This window comes from Camellia sinensis, chromosome 12 (assembly GCF_055761805.1).
Source record: "Camellia sinensis isolate YWXY chromosome 12, ASM5576180v1, whole genome shotgun sequence".
Taxonomy (NCBI): Eukaryota; Viridiplantae; Streptophyta; class Magnoliopsida; order Ericales; family Theaceae; genus Camellia; species Camellia sinensis.
Window position 1 is genome coordinate 52,147,431 of NC_138972.1, and position 15,682 is coordinate 52,163,112.

Here is a 15,682-nt window from a genome sequence, read left to right on the forward strand (position 1 = left end):
ATTTATCTAATCATATGAAAAGTGGACAAAAATAAAAATCATTTTAGAGTACTTCCATAAAGATTTTTTTTTTTTTAATTATGAAATTTATTATACCACAAACAAAGCTTCTCCTCCTTTGTGCACTCATATGTTTAGTGGATTCCTTTGCTCCATTCCCTCCTCGATATATTATTCTGTATTATTTTCTTAGTTAACCTTTATTGATATATTATTCTCTTAGCTCATGGTTTCACAGGATTCACATTTCTTTCAAAAACGAGCTTTATGGGTTTGCATTGACGTTTATGTCTATAGCTCTCTCTCGCTCTTCCCAAAGTCCCTCCTCATTTTCTCTCTCAAGTAATACGCCTCACCTCTTCTCCACTTTTTAGCAGAGTTTCTCTGTAAGTGTTCCTCCTCCTCCACCATCTTTGTCACGCCCCACTTTTTATTACTCGGAGTCATTACCAAATTCATTAACTTAATTCAATTTCAGAGATAACATGCGGAAATAAACTCATACATTCAATCCGTAGAAGTGATTAACAATACTCTCATTCGTATGCAAAGTAAATATTACATGAACATACTTAATAAATTGCCCTTGGGCTTACATCACTTAAGATACACGAAGAAGGGTGTAACCCTTTACAACAATGGCATTCCGCCAACATAACTGAGGCCCCGTGGCCAGTAAATAGGTAGATCCAAATCTTGCAGCTCAATCTGCTTAATACCTGAAAAAGATTCAACAACGTGGGATGAACATATAGTCCAGTAGGGATCTCAACATGGCCCTCAACAATAACAACTTACAGATAGCTATGATCATGAATGCTTAATCTCATACTAGAATAGTAATGTGACAGTTTACACAAAATATACATAAGTATGAACTTTTCTTGAAAATAACCTTTTCAATCAACGCCATAGGCGATTCATCTTTCTTTTCTTTTCATTAATCCCCGTTCCCAATCTTTCATAACATTAACAATCACTTAAGAAATAATTTCACTAAGTCCTCTACTCTTTTCCATTTCCCAAACATACACAGATATGTCTTCTAAAAATATATATATATATATATATCTTTGAAAATATCCGTTTTCCTTCACACTTTCCAAAAGACAAATATGACATTTTGGCTTCTTCCCAACAGGCATAAGATAAACCAATGGGGCAACTCGGCCCTTCAAAACCGTAGTTAACACAATCCATGATATTCCCAAACACAGTGAAATATCAACAACGAAACTTTGCTCTACTAGCTATGTGCGTAGTAAGCCAAAGATACACCTCTCACAAAAACATTACCAGTTTACCAGGCGCTAGCTAGAAGGGTATGGTGCCTTATATTCTCAGCGCAGTCAATTCTCACAACAACATACCAATTTACCAGGCGCTAGCTGGAAGGGGGTGGTACCTTAGATTCTCAGCGCATTCATTTCTCCAGGCGCTAGCTGGAAGGTAACGGTACCTCTGATTATCAGCGCAGGGTATAACACCAACAATCACAATGCAACAAGGCATAACCAACATATGTAAGACATACATATAAACTATCCGGATATCAACAATGTGTTAAGGTACATGAACACATAGGTGTGTGGAGTCCATCCCCTATCTTCTCACACACACTGGAGTACAACCCCTCTCTCCTCCCTAACAAATACACATATATAATGCATCTCAACATTTCATCACATAAGATGTTCAATCAACAATGGTGTAATGTATACACGACAATTCAACACAATCACGTCATCCTCCACCGATGACCAAGGACAAAACCTCTAGATGCATGTATATTGTACATCTATTAACCAACTCAATTATCATGAGATCCCAAACCCACCAACAACCCATGCATGGTAGCTACAAATTAAATTCCCCAATTAAGTGCACTTGACATGCATAACACAACAACCCAATTCCCATATTTAATTTCTATGCCTCACATAGAGTTAAAGTTTCGTTCTTCACTTTCAAAGTCAACTCTCATGATTTTTCCAAATCAACATGTTCCACCACTTATTTCAAAGAAAAACACTTTTCTCAATTTTCCCAAAATCAATTCCATTCCTTTCATAACCTTCCAAATTAATTATGCAATTTAAGTCATAATCATTAAGTTAGGGTTTTTCTCCCTCCTTTTCAACATTGACCAAAAAGGTTCAATCATCAACAATAAACAACAAAGACCTCATTTGAGACCCAAAATACACAAGTATTTGCCCAAAGAACAAAACCCCCTCTTTTAATTTATCAAGACACATATAAATTAGGGCTTGTCTATGTTTCAACAACAACATGCTATTTTACGCCACAAATAGTCCAATGAACAACCAAAGACAATAAATCCATTCTTAATCAACCAACTCTAGGTTTCCTCATGATTTTCAAACAAACCCAACATAGGTATGGTTTTTATGCAATACAAAACTACCACATGTCTATCTATAGACGAAGTATTGAAAAAGAACAAGGAAATCCCTACCTCAAATGTAGAACTCAAGGAGAAGAAGAGCAAAACTCGGAAGTGCTCCAAATCCCAAATTTCTCGGATCACAACGAAGCCCTCGACGATCAACACACTTCTTACAAAGGCCCAAGGTGAGGAAAACACTCTAGCTAGATCAATCCTAAGAGAGAAGTTAGGTTTTAGAGTGAGGTGCTCTCCAATGGAGGTTTTGAAAAAGTAAGAGAGAGAAAGGAAATCAAAAAGTCATTCAAAAAGTGATTTCACGAACTGATATAATAACAGGTCCGCTCGAGCGTACAACACCCCGCTCAAGCGTCAGACACAGGTTCACGCTCGAGCGTCCAAAGATCCGCTCGAGCACCGGATGCACTCTCCCAGAAGTTTCTGCAGACGACCAAAATGCTGAGAGAAGGAAATTCACGCTCGAGCGTCCAAACTTCCGCTCGAGCGGAAAGGCAACAACAAAAGCCCGCTCGAGCGGAGAGACCAAAACCTGGGCAAAAATTTCTAAGTTTTAAAGCACAACCAACTTATTCCCAACTTGCCCAACACGACCCAAAACTCTAACACAAAGAGTAAGGGATAGAAATGAGGATAAAACAACAACGAATCTACGGAACCGAGTCCGGATTACAGTTAAACAATAACAGGGAATACCGGGATCGCTATAATCTTCTTCTCTCATTATCTTATATATATATATATATATATTATGTTGGCAAGATGCCATTGGCTCATGTCTTAGGCGGTTTTGTTAGGCAAAACTTATCGAAATTATTAGTTAATACTTGCAAAATTTAAATTTGGATAATTTGTTTTGTATTATGGTTTGATTTTGGTTATGTTTGATTAAATTTATGGAAGCCATCTAGTTAAAAACTATGCTTGATGATTGATATATTGTATTTTCCTACTTTATAAATTTATTTCAGATGGCAGTTTGGACACCCATTTTGTGGTTCTTACTGTTTCTTCGACGCCACCGAGTTCATCCTGCCGTTGCCATGGCTTGGATTGTCGAGGTGTTAACACTTCTACTAGAGATCGAACATTTTGATAGGCTTGAGATACTGTATATGAAGTATCTATCACTTTTGTTGACTGCGTTCAACGGTGCCTTCACACTGTGTGATGTCATTGTGTATTGGTGCCACCCATCACATGACAATGTTTTCATCTGCTATTAAGCACTTCCTCTGCAGTCTAGTGGATATATTTCATAGTTGAAATGCACGAAACTCAATACATAGCTGAAATGCATGAAAAACGCGGCAAAACACGCGCCTGGCTGCATGTGCGGTGCCCTCTCCCGCACGCGCGGAGCGCCTCTCTCACATGTACGGCTCTCACCACCGGACATGCGGTCACTCTCGCACCTCCGCACCTGCCTTTTAGCATTTGAGGCAGTGTGCACACAACCCTCTTCCCTGCTTTCCGCACTTGCAGCCTCACCTACCGCACGTGTGGATCCCTCTCCTGCATGTACTACCCAAGGCCCCGCACTTGCGGCTCTGGTCTGCTAGGCTGGAAAAACTTCGGCTTCTCTCCCGACACTCCGGAGTCCACCTCGAACCCTCTGGGATAGGTGAAAACTCGGAAAAGAAACAATGCAATCGAAAATATTTAGAAAAAAATTTTCAACAACAACTTACCCGACATAACTCAAAATGAAACGAGACGGCTTTCTAAACATCACATTACTACACACATCAATCAATTATTTTTTTCTCTCTGCTATCTTTCTCACTTCTTACACATCAATCAATTTTTTTTTTCTCACATCCATCTATTCAACTACAAAAAATAAAATAAAATGAAATAAAATAAAAATTAATAATAATAATAATAATAATTAAATCATTCCAAATTCCAAAACTCAAAAACCATTCTCGAAATATAAAACCAAGTAAATTTTCAAATTTGATAAACTCTGTCTAAAAAAATATATTGTAAATTTATTTCACAAATACATTTGGTCGTAGTATTTATCTAATCATATGAAAAGTGGACAAAAATAAAAATCATTTTAGAGTACTTCCACAAAGATTTTTTTTTTTAATTATGAAATTTATTATACCACAAATAAAACTTCTCCTCCTTTGTGCACTCATATGTTTAGTGGATTCTTTTGCTCCCTTCCCTCCTCGATATATTATTCTGTATTATTTTCTTAGTTTAACCTTTATTGATATATTATTCTCTTAGCTCATGGTTTCACAGGATTCACATTTCTTTCAAAAACGAGCTTTATGGGTTTGCATTGACGTTTATGTCTATAGCTCGCTCTCGCTTTTCCCAAAGTCCCTCCTCATTTTCTCTCTCAAGCAATACGCCTCACCTCTTCACCACTTTTTAGCAGAGTTTCTCTGTAAGTGTTCCTCCTCCTCCACCATCTTCTTCTCTCATTATCTTATATATATATATATATATATATATATATTATGTTGGCAAGATGCCATTGGCTCATGTCTTAGACGGTTTTGTTAGGCAAAGCTTATCGAAATTATTAGTTAACACTTGCAAAATTTAAATTTGGATAATTTTTTTTGTATTATGGTTTGATTTTGGTTATGATTGATTAATTTTATGGAAGCCATCTAGTTAAAAACTATGCCTGATGATTGATGTAGTGTATTTTCATACTTTATAAATGTAATGAAAACTTTTATGTATTTTTATAAACTTAATTCCAACTAATTAATATGAGATTCACAATCAATTGTTTGGCTGTAATTTTTATTCTTAGGATTAGATCCTGATAAAGATTCTATCCAATTAAACTGAATCATACAACTAATAATGTAATACAAATATATAATTTGAATTGTATATTTTCATATCTATTGCAAAACAAAGTGAACAAGAGAAAATTATTTATTTTATTAATTCAATTGAATAACCAATCTTACACTAACTCTATGAATTATTAATCTTCTCATTATTAATCTTGCTAATTAAACATGTGCTAAGTGTACAAGCAAATGTAATTAATCTTACATTTTCAAGCTAATATTAATGCGTTAAAGGATTTCCAATCTTTCACATATTTTTTTCATTAAATTTAGAAGTGCTCAAAAACCATCTTTATGAATTTACATTTATTTTGAAGAGATCCACCGATTTACAATTTTCCCAATATTAAGTCATCCCAAGCAACTGTCTTGAGCCCCCAATTTTGGAAACAAAATAAAGCCCCCAAAATCAATCTTATTCACCAAAATAAAAAAAAAACCCCCTATTTATCTTCTTATGCTATAAAATTAAATAGGCAAACAATTTGAAATGGAAGAAGTAGTTGTCAATATGCCATTTACCAAGTGGACACGAAACATTAAACAACTTTATTAAATCAAACAGAGAATATGAGAGAAATGTATATATCACTAAGAATAAATGCTTATTTTCCAACTCTCAAAATAAAATGTCATTGCCTTAATCAATGACGGTGAACAATACAAAAAAGAAATAACATGGTCCTAACTTGCACACTCATTCCAATCACAACAGTAGCCTTCAAAAGGCCCAAATGTTTAATGGGTCGACACAAGTCACAAATACTGAAAATGTAACGCCCCGAAATAATCTAACATAAAACAACCACATCAACTAACATTCGCCAAATAAAGACAACAATTCTTCCATCTTTGCATGATTAATGAATGAGCTTATACAAAAGTTCACATGCGGATATACATTCAATGGTATTAAAAACACATGAATCCATAGCATGTGAAGCATCTAGTCTCAAGTAATTAAAGTGCCCTTAAGGGCTTACGCCTTCCAAGGCATAAGCCCGGTTACACAAAATAGTCTCTTGGACCCATGCACTTTCAGCCCTTGGCTAGCAAAATAAATACAACAAATAGAGTTGTCCACTCTTCACAAAAATACATATGTCTACGCCCTCAACTCAACGGGACCACCACATCTTTACCTGCACCAAATCCCATAGGGGCATAAAGCCCAGTAGAGAATTTCTTACAAAGTATATACAGTTATGCAAACTATCAATGTAAAATGCAAATGTCAATGCCATGCAATGCCATTAAAAAGAAAACTTCATATCATGTTCTTCTTGATGATCATCATGTCTCAATAAAAGTTTGCAATCTTGACAATTTCCAAAAAAACTTCCAATTTTAATCAATAGGGGCGATAAATACGACTCAGGTAATCCCTAGGTTAGTGTCTGCAAGTTGGCTCAAAAGCACTACCAATAACCCCAACCAGAAGGGAAGTGGTACCTCCTCTGCGCGTGTTTTCGGTCTTTCACCTCGGACACTTAGGCCAACTTTTGAATTCATCTACACCCCCTAACCGGAATTACCAACATATCTACCCCATAACAGTTCCGTAGTTTTCAATTACAATATCACATTCTCAAAGGAAGTTCCAATTTTCAAACCAATCCTCATGATATGCAAAATGTTCTTAATGCCAATGCTACAATTGACCATACTATGTGTTCTTTCAACATTTGATCATTTCAAGCCATAACAACATGTAAATGTCATCTTCATGTCCCAAAATCTTTCATATGCAAGAAATTTCCTCATCAATGTAAATATATATATATAGACATTTGTATACAACAAAGCATTTCTTATCCTCTTTGTCTACCATGGCACAATTTACAACAATATCAAAACAAATACATTTCTCTTTTCGTCTCTCCAATGTTATTTCGCAACATAACCGTAAGCCATCCATACACAACAACAATTTCTCTCCATGCATAATTCTTGTTAATATGATGCCTTCAAGACCTCATTTAATATTTTCAAACATAAATCTCCAAGATTTTATAATTCTCACATTCCATGGTGCACAACCATTTCTTTTCCCTTCACAACAATACATGTTTAAGTCTTTAGCAATGATATTAAAATAACATCTCATTTCTCACATATCAAGTAGATTGCTATTTGGCTAGACATATGATGAAATTTACTCATCCACTCTCTTGACACAAGACAATAAAGAAAACACATAGGCATTTTTTATATTTTTCCAAAATCCCCCAAATTCTAGGGTTTTTCATTAAAGACAAAACATTTCCCGTTTCCTTAGTGAAACCCCTTTCAAAATCATTTTCCTTGAGTTTAATAAAAGGAAAAACCCCTAGGATTAACAAAAGAGTTGGGATTTTGAACCCACTCCTAAATATCTTTACATTTTAGGTCTCAAAATAGAAATCAACATAAGACTTCAAGAGAGCTTTTAAATCAACATTAATATGGCAAAACATGTATATATAACTCAAGAAATCCCTACCTCAAGGATTGATGAAGAAAAGAGAGGAAACCCTAGAAATCCAAGATGAGAGAGCTTTGATTTCCACCACACCAAGTGAAGCTCTAGCTTTTGATCTCCAAAGCTTGAGAGGGAGAGATGATGATGATGATGAATCTAGATCCAAGGGATTGCAAAATCAAAGAGTTTTAGTGTTTGAGGAGGTTTTCTAGAGAGAAGGAGGAGAAAAATAGGGTTTAGAGTAAGGGGGAAGTGCCTAAAAAGTGATACACACACGACCAAAAAGAGAGAAAAAAACAGAGATTCAGACTGCCCAGAGTACCGCACGTGCGGCGCCCAACCCCGCATGTGCAGAGTGCCTTTCCTCGCACGTGCGACCCTCATCTCCGCACGTGCGGTGGTCCCCCGCACCTCAGTCCGCACGTGCCTTTTAGGTAGAGTGCAAGCCACAAAACTTCACCTCTCCACGTATGTGCGGTCTCATCCCCCGCACGTGCATCCCTGGCCCAGCAGCCCATAAATTTTTGGTTCGATCCCCGGGCACTCTGGACCTGACCCCGGACTCTTCAGAACAAGTGAAGAATCGACACCAAAAAAACTAGAACGAGAAATTATTTGAGAAAGGCTTCCAGACATCGCAAACCCAAAGACAACAAAAAGTGAAGGGACACAAAAATGAAACTGGTCATCATAGAAAAAGCAATACAGTATAATTCTCCATTCACAAACAAGAAGGGGAAAATATACCAACAATAGTTTCTTTGCGGCAGGGAAAAAGAGGAGATCTCACCCATTTTTGATATATATGTTTTTTTGTTTTTTTCTTTCAATTATACTTCTCACAATATTTGTTGAGAGGCTAATGTTGGTTATATATATATATATAGTAAACACATACATTATGTAGGTTTAAATCTGAAAATTCTATTGCTAAAAATAGAGGTTTCCGTTAGTTCATCAGATGGAGATGGACAGAGGAGGTAAAGTAACATCAGGGTTTTAATTGTTAAAATTGAAACCTTAGAATTTAAATTGAAAAATACGCAAAATCTTAGAATTTTTTTTTTCTTTTTTTCCTATAATTTGCCCTTAACTTTTTGGACTGACTTTATGAGTCCATAGCTTTTTTGGAAAAAAAAATTTTATGTTGGGAAAGTGTCACATGACACTATTAAGTGATACATTCCACCAATCACAAATGCATAACTTCTCTATTTCCTCTCAAACGCCAACATAAATATAATGGATCCTAATTACAATAGAATAAAATACCACATGACATTTACCTACTGGCACCCAAAAATTGTTTGCTATTTTGTATTCAAAACTTGATATCCAAATTTTGGCTGAATACTTCGATCTATCATTGAAGAGATCTCACGAAGTAGTCTTTGGTTGCCAATAAATCTCTGTTCACAAATTCTGTAACTCTATTTTAAAATACTAATAATCATTAAATTATGTTAAAAAAATAAAATTTTGCTAATCAATAAGAAATTAATTATACATATGATAAAAATTTTCGAAGTTTAACGTTCACCACTAGCCCAAACTAGTGAAGAAATAAACAATTTTATTGGCCCTAGTTAAATTATGTGAGAATTTTTTTTAAAAAAAAAAAAAAATTGATTGACGTAATATTATAATAAAACCCAATGAATTGCAATCGTAGTGATAAAACATCAAATATAACATATAAATCACGGGAAAATTATTAATAAGTCCTATTAGGGAGACTTATGCTACATATGGTCCTACTAAAAAACTTATGTTCCCATAAGTCCTGTGGGAAGTTTGTTGACACATTTACCCTCAATATTAGTTGTTAATATCATAAATAATAGTAAAATCATATATAGAAAATTGAATGTTACCATAGATCATATCTATATAAACGTAACGTAACGTGACACCTACATAAACGTAACGTGACACCTATGATCTATGGTAACATTCAATTTCCTAAATTGAATGTTACCATAGATCATATCTACATAAACGTAACGTAACGTGACACCTACATAATATGAAACGTAACGTGACACCAATATAAATCAGCAACATTTTCACATTCAATTTAAAAAAATAAAACTCATTAAGTTTGTGAAACGTAACGTGACACGTTACGTTATGTTACGTTTATGTAGGTGTCACGTTACGCATAGGTGTCACGTTACGTTTATATAGGTGTCACATTACGTTACGTTTATGTAGGTGTCACATTATGTTACGTTTATGTAAGTGTCACGTCACGTTACGCTTATGTAGGATCTTGTGGAATGCATTCCTATCTAAATAGGACTTGAGACTGTATAAGAAATTACACAGGACTTAGCCTAGCATAAGTGTCTGAAAATGGATTTATAAATAAGTCTCCCTATAATCAATACGAAAAAAAAAACTCACAAAGTATGACAAAAAATCCCAAAAAATACATGTGTAATAAGACCCACACGTAAGTGGGGATATTCGAATTCCTGACTTTCTAGTGAGGTTCAGAAGTTCTGACCAATCAAGTTAATTTCATTAGTTAAATTATTTGAGAATTTAAAAGGAATCTCGAGATAACATAAACCACAATGAGTGTTTTGGGATAAAAGAAAAAACAAAAAATTTAAGACACAGAATTATGTGTTGTCACCTTCTTCCCACCACCACCAGCTCCAAACATAAAAAAGATATTTTATTTGAAATTTTTTTGTAAAAAGGGTTTTCACAAAAAATATTTTATGTCAGAAAAGGTTTTCGCCCAAACAACGGCGTTAACTTTTAAACCTTCAAAAGTTTCTTCACATTTTCTTGTCCTACTCCTTTACATTTTTTTATATTCACTGAAGCGCAATACGCTTTGCTACGGAATGATGCTATATGATTACCTCTGAACAGAAGTAATCTTTTGCTTGGCTGGAGGAATAGAGTACTCTCTCTTTTTCCCCATCGCTTGTTTTATTTATTACGATTTATTATTTTTTGTATCCTATGGCTGGCAGATCGTTTGAGGGATTGTTTAAGACCATCTCCAACGGTTAAGCAAACCTGGCATCAAATTTGAAATTTGGTGAAAAATGCACTCTTTGGAGCTCCAACGGTTTCACCAAATTGGTATCAAAATGAGAATTGAACAAAAAAATCATCAAACTGATAACAGAATACAGCTTTCACCAAATTACTGTGCGTGACCGTTGGAGGAGACCAACCGGTCAACCAGCCGGTCGACCGGTTCCCTTTCAAATAGGTAGGTTCAAACCGGCCAAAAAATGTTCAAACAGGTAAAAAAAAAAAAATATATTTGCCCTTACCGGTCGACCACTTCCCTCAATTCTACTTTGATGATCACCGTTGGAAGAAGAAGTATCAAATTGAGAAAACAACCTATTTTTTACTCAGATTTGGTGAAAAAAGAAGTGAACGGTTGGAGATGCTCTAACCCAAGTTAGAGATCTACATAACCAAATCGTTTTGTAAACAGTCATTTATATTATATTATATTTTTATTTTTCATGTTAGATTAAATATACTTGCAATCATCAAAATATATATTCTGTAAGTTTTAATTTTGTTAATTCATCATAAAATTTTCAATTCAAGCCAAATTAATCTAATTTTAAATGGGTGGTCTAAATCATTAATTGAATGATATTAAAATTCACATATTGTCTCTAAATGATGCATTTTGTGTCACTTTAGTTCTAAAATTTTTTTAGGATAAATTACACTTACCTCCCCTAAAGTTTCTGACAAATACAAAGACCTCCCTTATAATTTCAATAATTACAGAAACCTCTCATACTTTAACTGATAATATCAAAATTCCTCCATTTTTTTTTTACTGTTGTTCATACAACTAATAGAAATTGCTGATGTCATTAAAGATAAATACTGAAATACTCATAATGTGCTCAAGTGTCTTGAACCCATCTATATATACTAATACCAAAGGCACTTGAACTCTATCTTCAGAAAATCCAAGGCAAGAGAAAAAAGAGGAGAGGCTGCCAAAAGTGAAGAACAATTTTTATGCTTTTAATTCTTCACATTATCATCATCACTAAATAATAAATAAAGAAAACAAAGTATCTTACAAAAACTATGTTCTGATGAACTCTAACCAGTAAACCCAGATTCCACGCGTCTTTTGTGATCTCTGTCTACATATTGAATGCTCAAAAAATCACCCAAATTTCTTCCTTTATCACTTTCTACCTCTATTTTTTATTAGCCAATGTGGGATGATTGGTGAGGGAGGTGATGACGAGCTGGATGAAGCGATGGATAAGGAAGTAGTGGAGACATGGAAGTCAGTTTTAGGCTGAGTGATGATGAAATAATTGGAGGATTTAGGGTGTCATTGGTAAGGGTACATGGTTTTGTTGGTGGATTTAGGGGTGGGTTGGGGAGTTGCTGATCAAGCAAGGATATGTAACAGGAAAAGGTGATAGGAAGGGAGATTCTATTTTATCTGTCTTTTTATGCTGTGTTTGGTTTGGAGATTTAGAAAAGGAAAAGGAAAAGATAGGTGAAATATGAATAAAATATACCTACATTTTACTTAATTTCACACACTTTTTTTCCTTTCCATTTCTAAATCCCTATCCAAATCTTCCAATCAAACATAGTGTTAGAGTTGCTCAAGCAGTTCGTGAGTTTCAGTTGAGCTTCTTTGGATGAAGTGTTTGAAAGAGGGATTCTCCCTGCTACTAAAGGTACACAAGCCTTCAATTTCTTTTCTCCTCAACACAAACCCAATTATCAATCCTAGCCTTGATAATGAGGCAAGTCCAAATCCAACCATTGTTGAGGCATGAGCATGGCCTCATGCTTCATGTTATTACTTCCATCAATATTACCACTATAATTGCAAACCACCCTCACCCCATCTAAACACCCCAAGGACCCCATTCTTCTTTCTCCATCCCCATCCTCCCTTCCTAGAGCCACCATCAAATAGACAACCTATGTGCCACAGGTGTTCGACAAAATGCCACTTATAGTGGTTGGAAATTAGAAAGAGAGAAGGAGAAAATGCCCAATGTCCCACAAACTCCACCTCCTCCACTGCACAACCAAAATCCCCACCTAACACCATCCTTACTACCAAAATTCCGTATCAACTACCAAAATTCCCACCTAGTCCCTCCCACCCCTTACAAGCACACTATCATAAGCCCCACACTACAAGAATTTTCATTTAGTCGCCAAAAGTTAATTTTTAGTTGCCGAAGGGTTTCAGCGACTAAATTATTTGGTTGCAGAAGTAGTCGTGGAAGAATTGTCGGTAAAGGTAATTAGCGACTAAAATTTTAGTCGCCAAATGTATTCAATTCCCGACTAAATTTTTAGTCGTCAAAAGGTTGGACATAAAAATTAAATTAATACATTTTCGGCGACCAAACTTTTAGTCGCCTAAAGTCTCACATTTTTAGCTACTAAAATTTTAGTCTGCAAAGAGTTCTTGTTTTGGCTATTAAATATTTGCTCGCCTAAAGTCCCACATTTTTTGCTACTAAAATTTTAGTCGGCAAAGAGTTCTTATTTTGACTACTAAATATTTGGTCGCCTAAAGTTCCACATTTTTGGCTATTAAAATTTTAGTCGGCAAAGAGTTCTTATTTTGGCTACGAAATATTTGGTCGCCTAAAGTCCCACATTTTTTGCTACTAAATTTTTAGTCGGCAAAAGTGTTTTTACTCTTTAGCTTTTGTTTTTAATTATGAAATATTTTAGTCGCCAAATGTTTGATTTTCTTCTGGCTACAAAACTTTTAGTCGCCAAATCTTTGCTTTTCTTTTGGCTACAAAATTTTTAGTCGCCAAATGTTTATTTTTCTTTGCTACAAAACTTTTAGTCGCCAAATGTCTATTTTTTTTTTTTTTTGGTACAAAACTTTTAGCCGCCCAAACAATTTTCCCAATTTCTTTTTAGTTACTAATTGTTTAGTTGCCAAAAACATGATATTATGTTTTGTCACAAAATTGTAATTTCTCCACAACCTGTCTATATTCCATGCAACTTGTAATACGTATATAAACAATCATTCCACAATCTGCATCCATATACAAAGAATAAATAACTTTAAATGTCAAAGTCCATACAAACCAACTATTGTCCAAACTAAAATAATAATTCCATAAAAAATATAGAACCATACAAAAATCAAAGCCCTCCATATACAAAAAATACATTTACTACCAAGCGAAATTACCATTCGACATGGTACAAATTACCATTGTAATCTGTTCCACGACAAAAGGTGATCTATGTACCATGACAAAAAATTTCTATAGACCATGACAAAAAGTCATATATGTACGCCGAAAAATGGTTATATATGTACCACGACATAAGGTAATCTATGTACTACGCCAGTCACTATCTGTTGATTGCCAAAAGTTTTCTGTATCAGTAATAGTGAACTACACAAAAGCTGAGGACGACAAAAGTATTATATTAGTACTATACAAAAGTGAAATTTCTTCTCCATACACCAAAATGGATTATCCACAAGTCCATGCAACAAAGCCATCTACAAAAAAAAAAAAAAAAAAAAAAAAAAAAAAAAAAAAAGAAAGAAAACATTAGAATTAGTTATAAAATATCAATTCAATCAGCCATAGCGAACATGTTCTAACATGCATCTAAGGTAGAACAATCGAGAAATGTCTTCTTGGAAATAAAAGCATATATATATATATATATATATGTATCATGCAATATTTATTCCAACCAACAGTACAAACAATCTAATATGTAATTACTTCATCCTGTAAATATATAAAGACAATTATTAGAATATGTGGATGTTATTTTAATAAAGTTATCGCTCTTTAAACAAAGTGTTATGAGTTTTTCGACGAAGTGTAAGGCGTTTTCGGCTTAAACTCTAAGCCTACAGGTTCTAATTACATTTCGTCAGTCACCACAAGTCGTAATTGTCATGGGGAAGCAGTTCGTTAGAGCCACAAGGTTGTTCGGGGGCTTTTTTGAATTTTTGCCCCCGAAACGCCCTTTTTCAAGTAAGTTTAAGGCGTATTGGGCTCTAGCTCCCATCCTACGGGTCCGGATTACATTCCGTCAGTTGTCACAAGTCCTATTTGTCATAGAGAAACTATTTGTGAGAGCCACACGGTGGTTTGGGGGTTGTTTTGAATTTTTGCCCCCAAAACGCCCTTTTTCGAGTAAGTTTAAGGCGTATTCGGCTCTAACTCCCAACTTACAGGTCCGGATTACATTTCGTCAGCTGTCACAAGACTTATTTTTCATGGGGAAGCTGTCCGTGAGACCCCCACGGTGGTTCGGGGGCTGTTTTGAATTTTCGCCCCCAAAATGCCCTTTTTCGAGTAAGTTTAAGGCGTATTCGACTCTAACTCCCAACCTACGGGTCCGGATTACATTCCATCAGTTGTCACAAGTCCTATTTGTCATGGAGAAGCTGTCCGTGAGAGCCACATGGTGGTTCGAGGGTTGTTTTGAATTTTTTTGAGTAAGTTTAAGCCGTATTTGGCTCTAACTCCCAACCTACGGGTCCGAATTACATTCCGTCAGTTGTCACGAGGCCTATTTGTCATGGAGAAGCTATCCGTGAAAGCCACACGGTGGTTTGGGGGCTGTTTGAATTTTTGCCCCCAAAACGCCCTTTTTCGAGTAAGTTTAAGGCGTATTCGGCTCTAACTCCCAACCTACGGGTCCGGATTACATTCTATTAGTTGTCACGAGCCCTATTTGTCATGGAGAAGCTATCTGTGAAAGCCACACGGTGGTTTGGGGGCTGTTTGAATTTTTGCCTCGAAAATGCCCTTTTAGAGTAAGTTTAAGGCGTATTCGGCTCTGACTCCCAACCTACGGGTTCGGATTACATTCCGTCAGTTGTCACAAGTCCTATTTGTCATGGGGAAGCTTTCCGTGAGAGCCACATGGGGGTTCGGGGGCTGTTTTGAATTTTCACCCTTGAAACGCCCTTTTTCGACT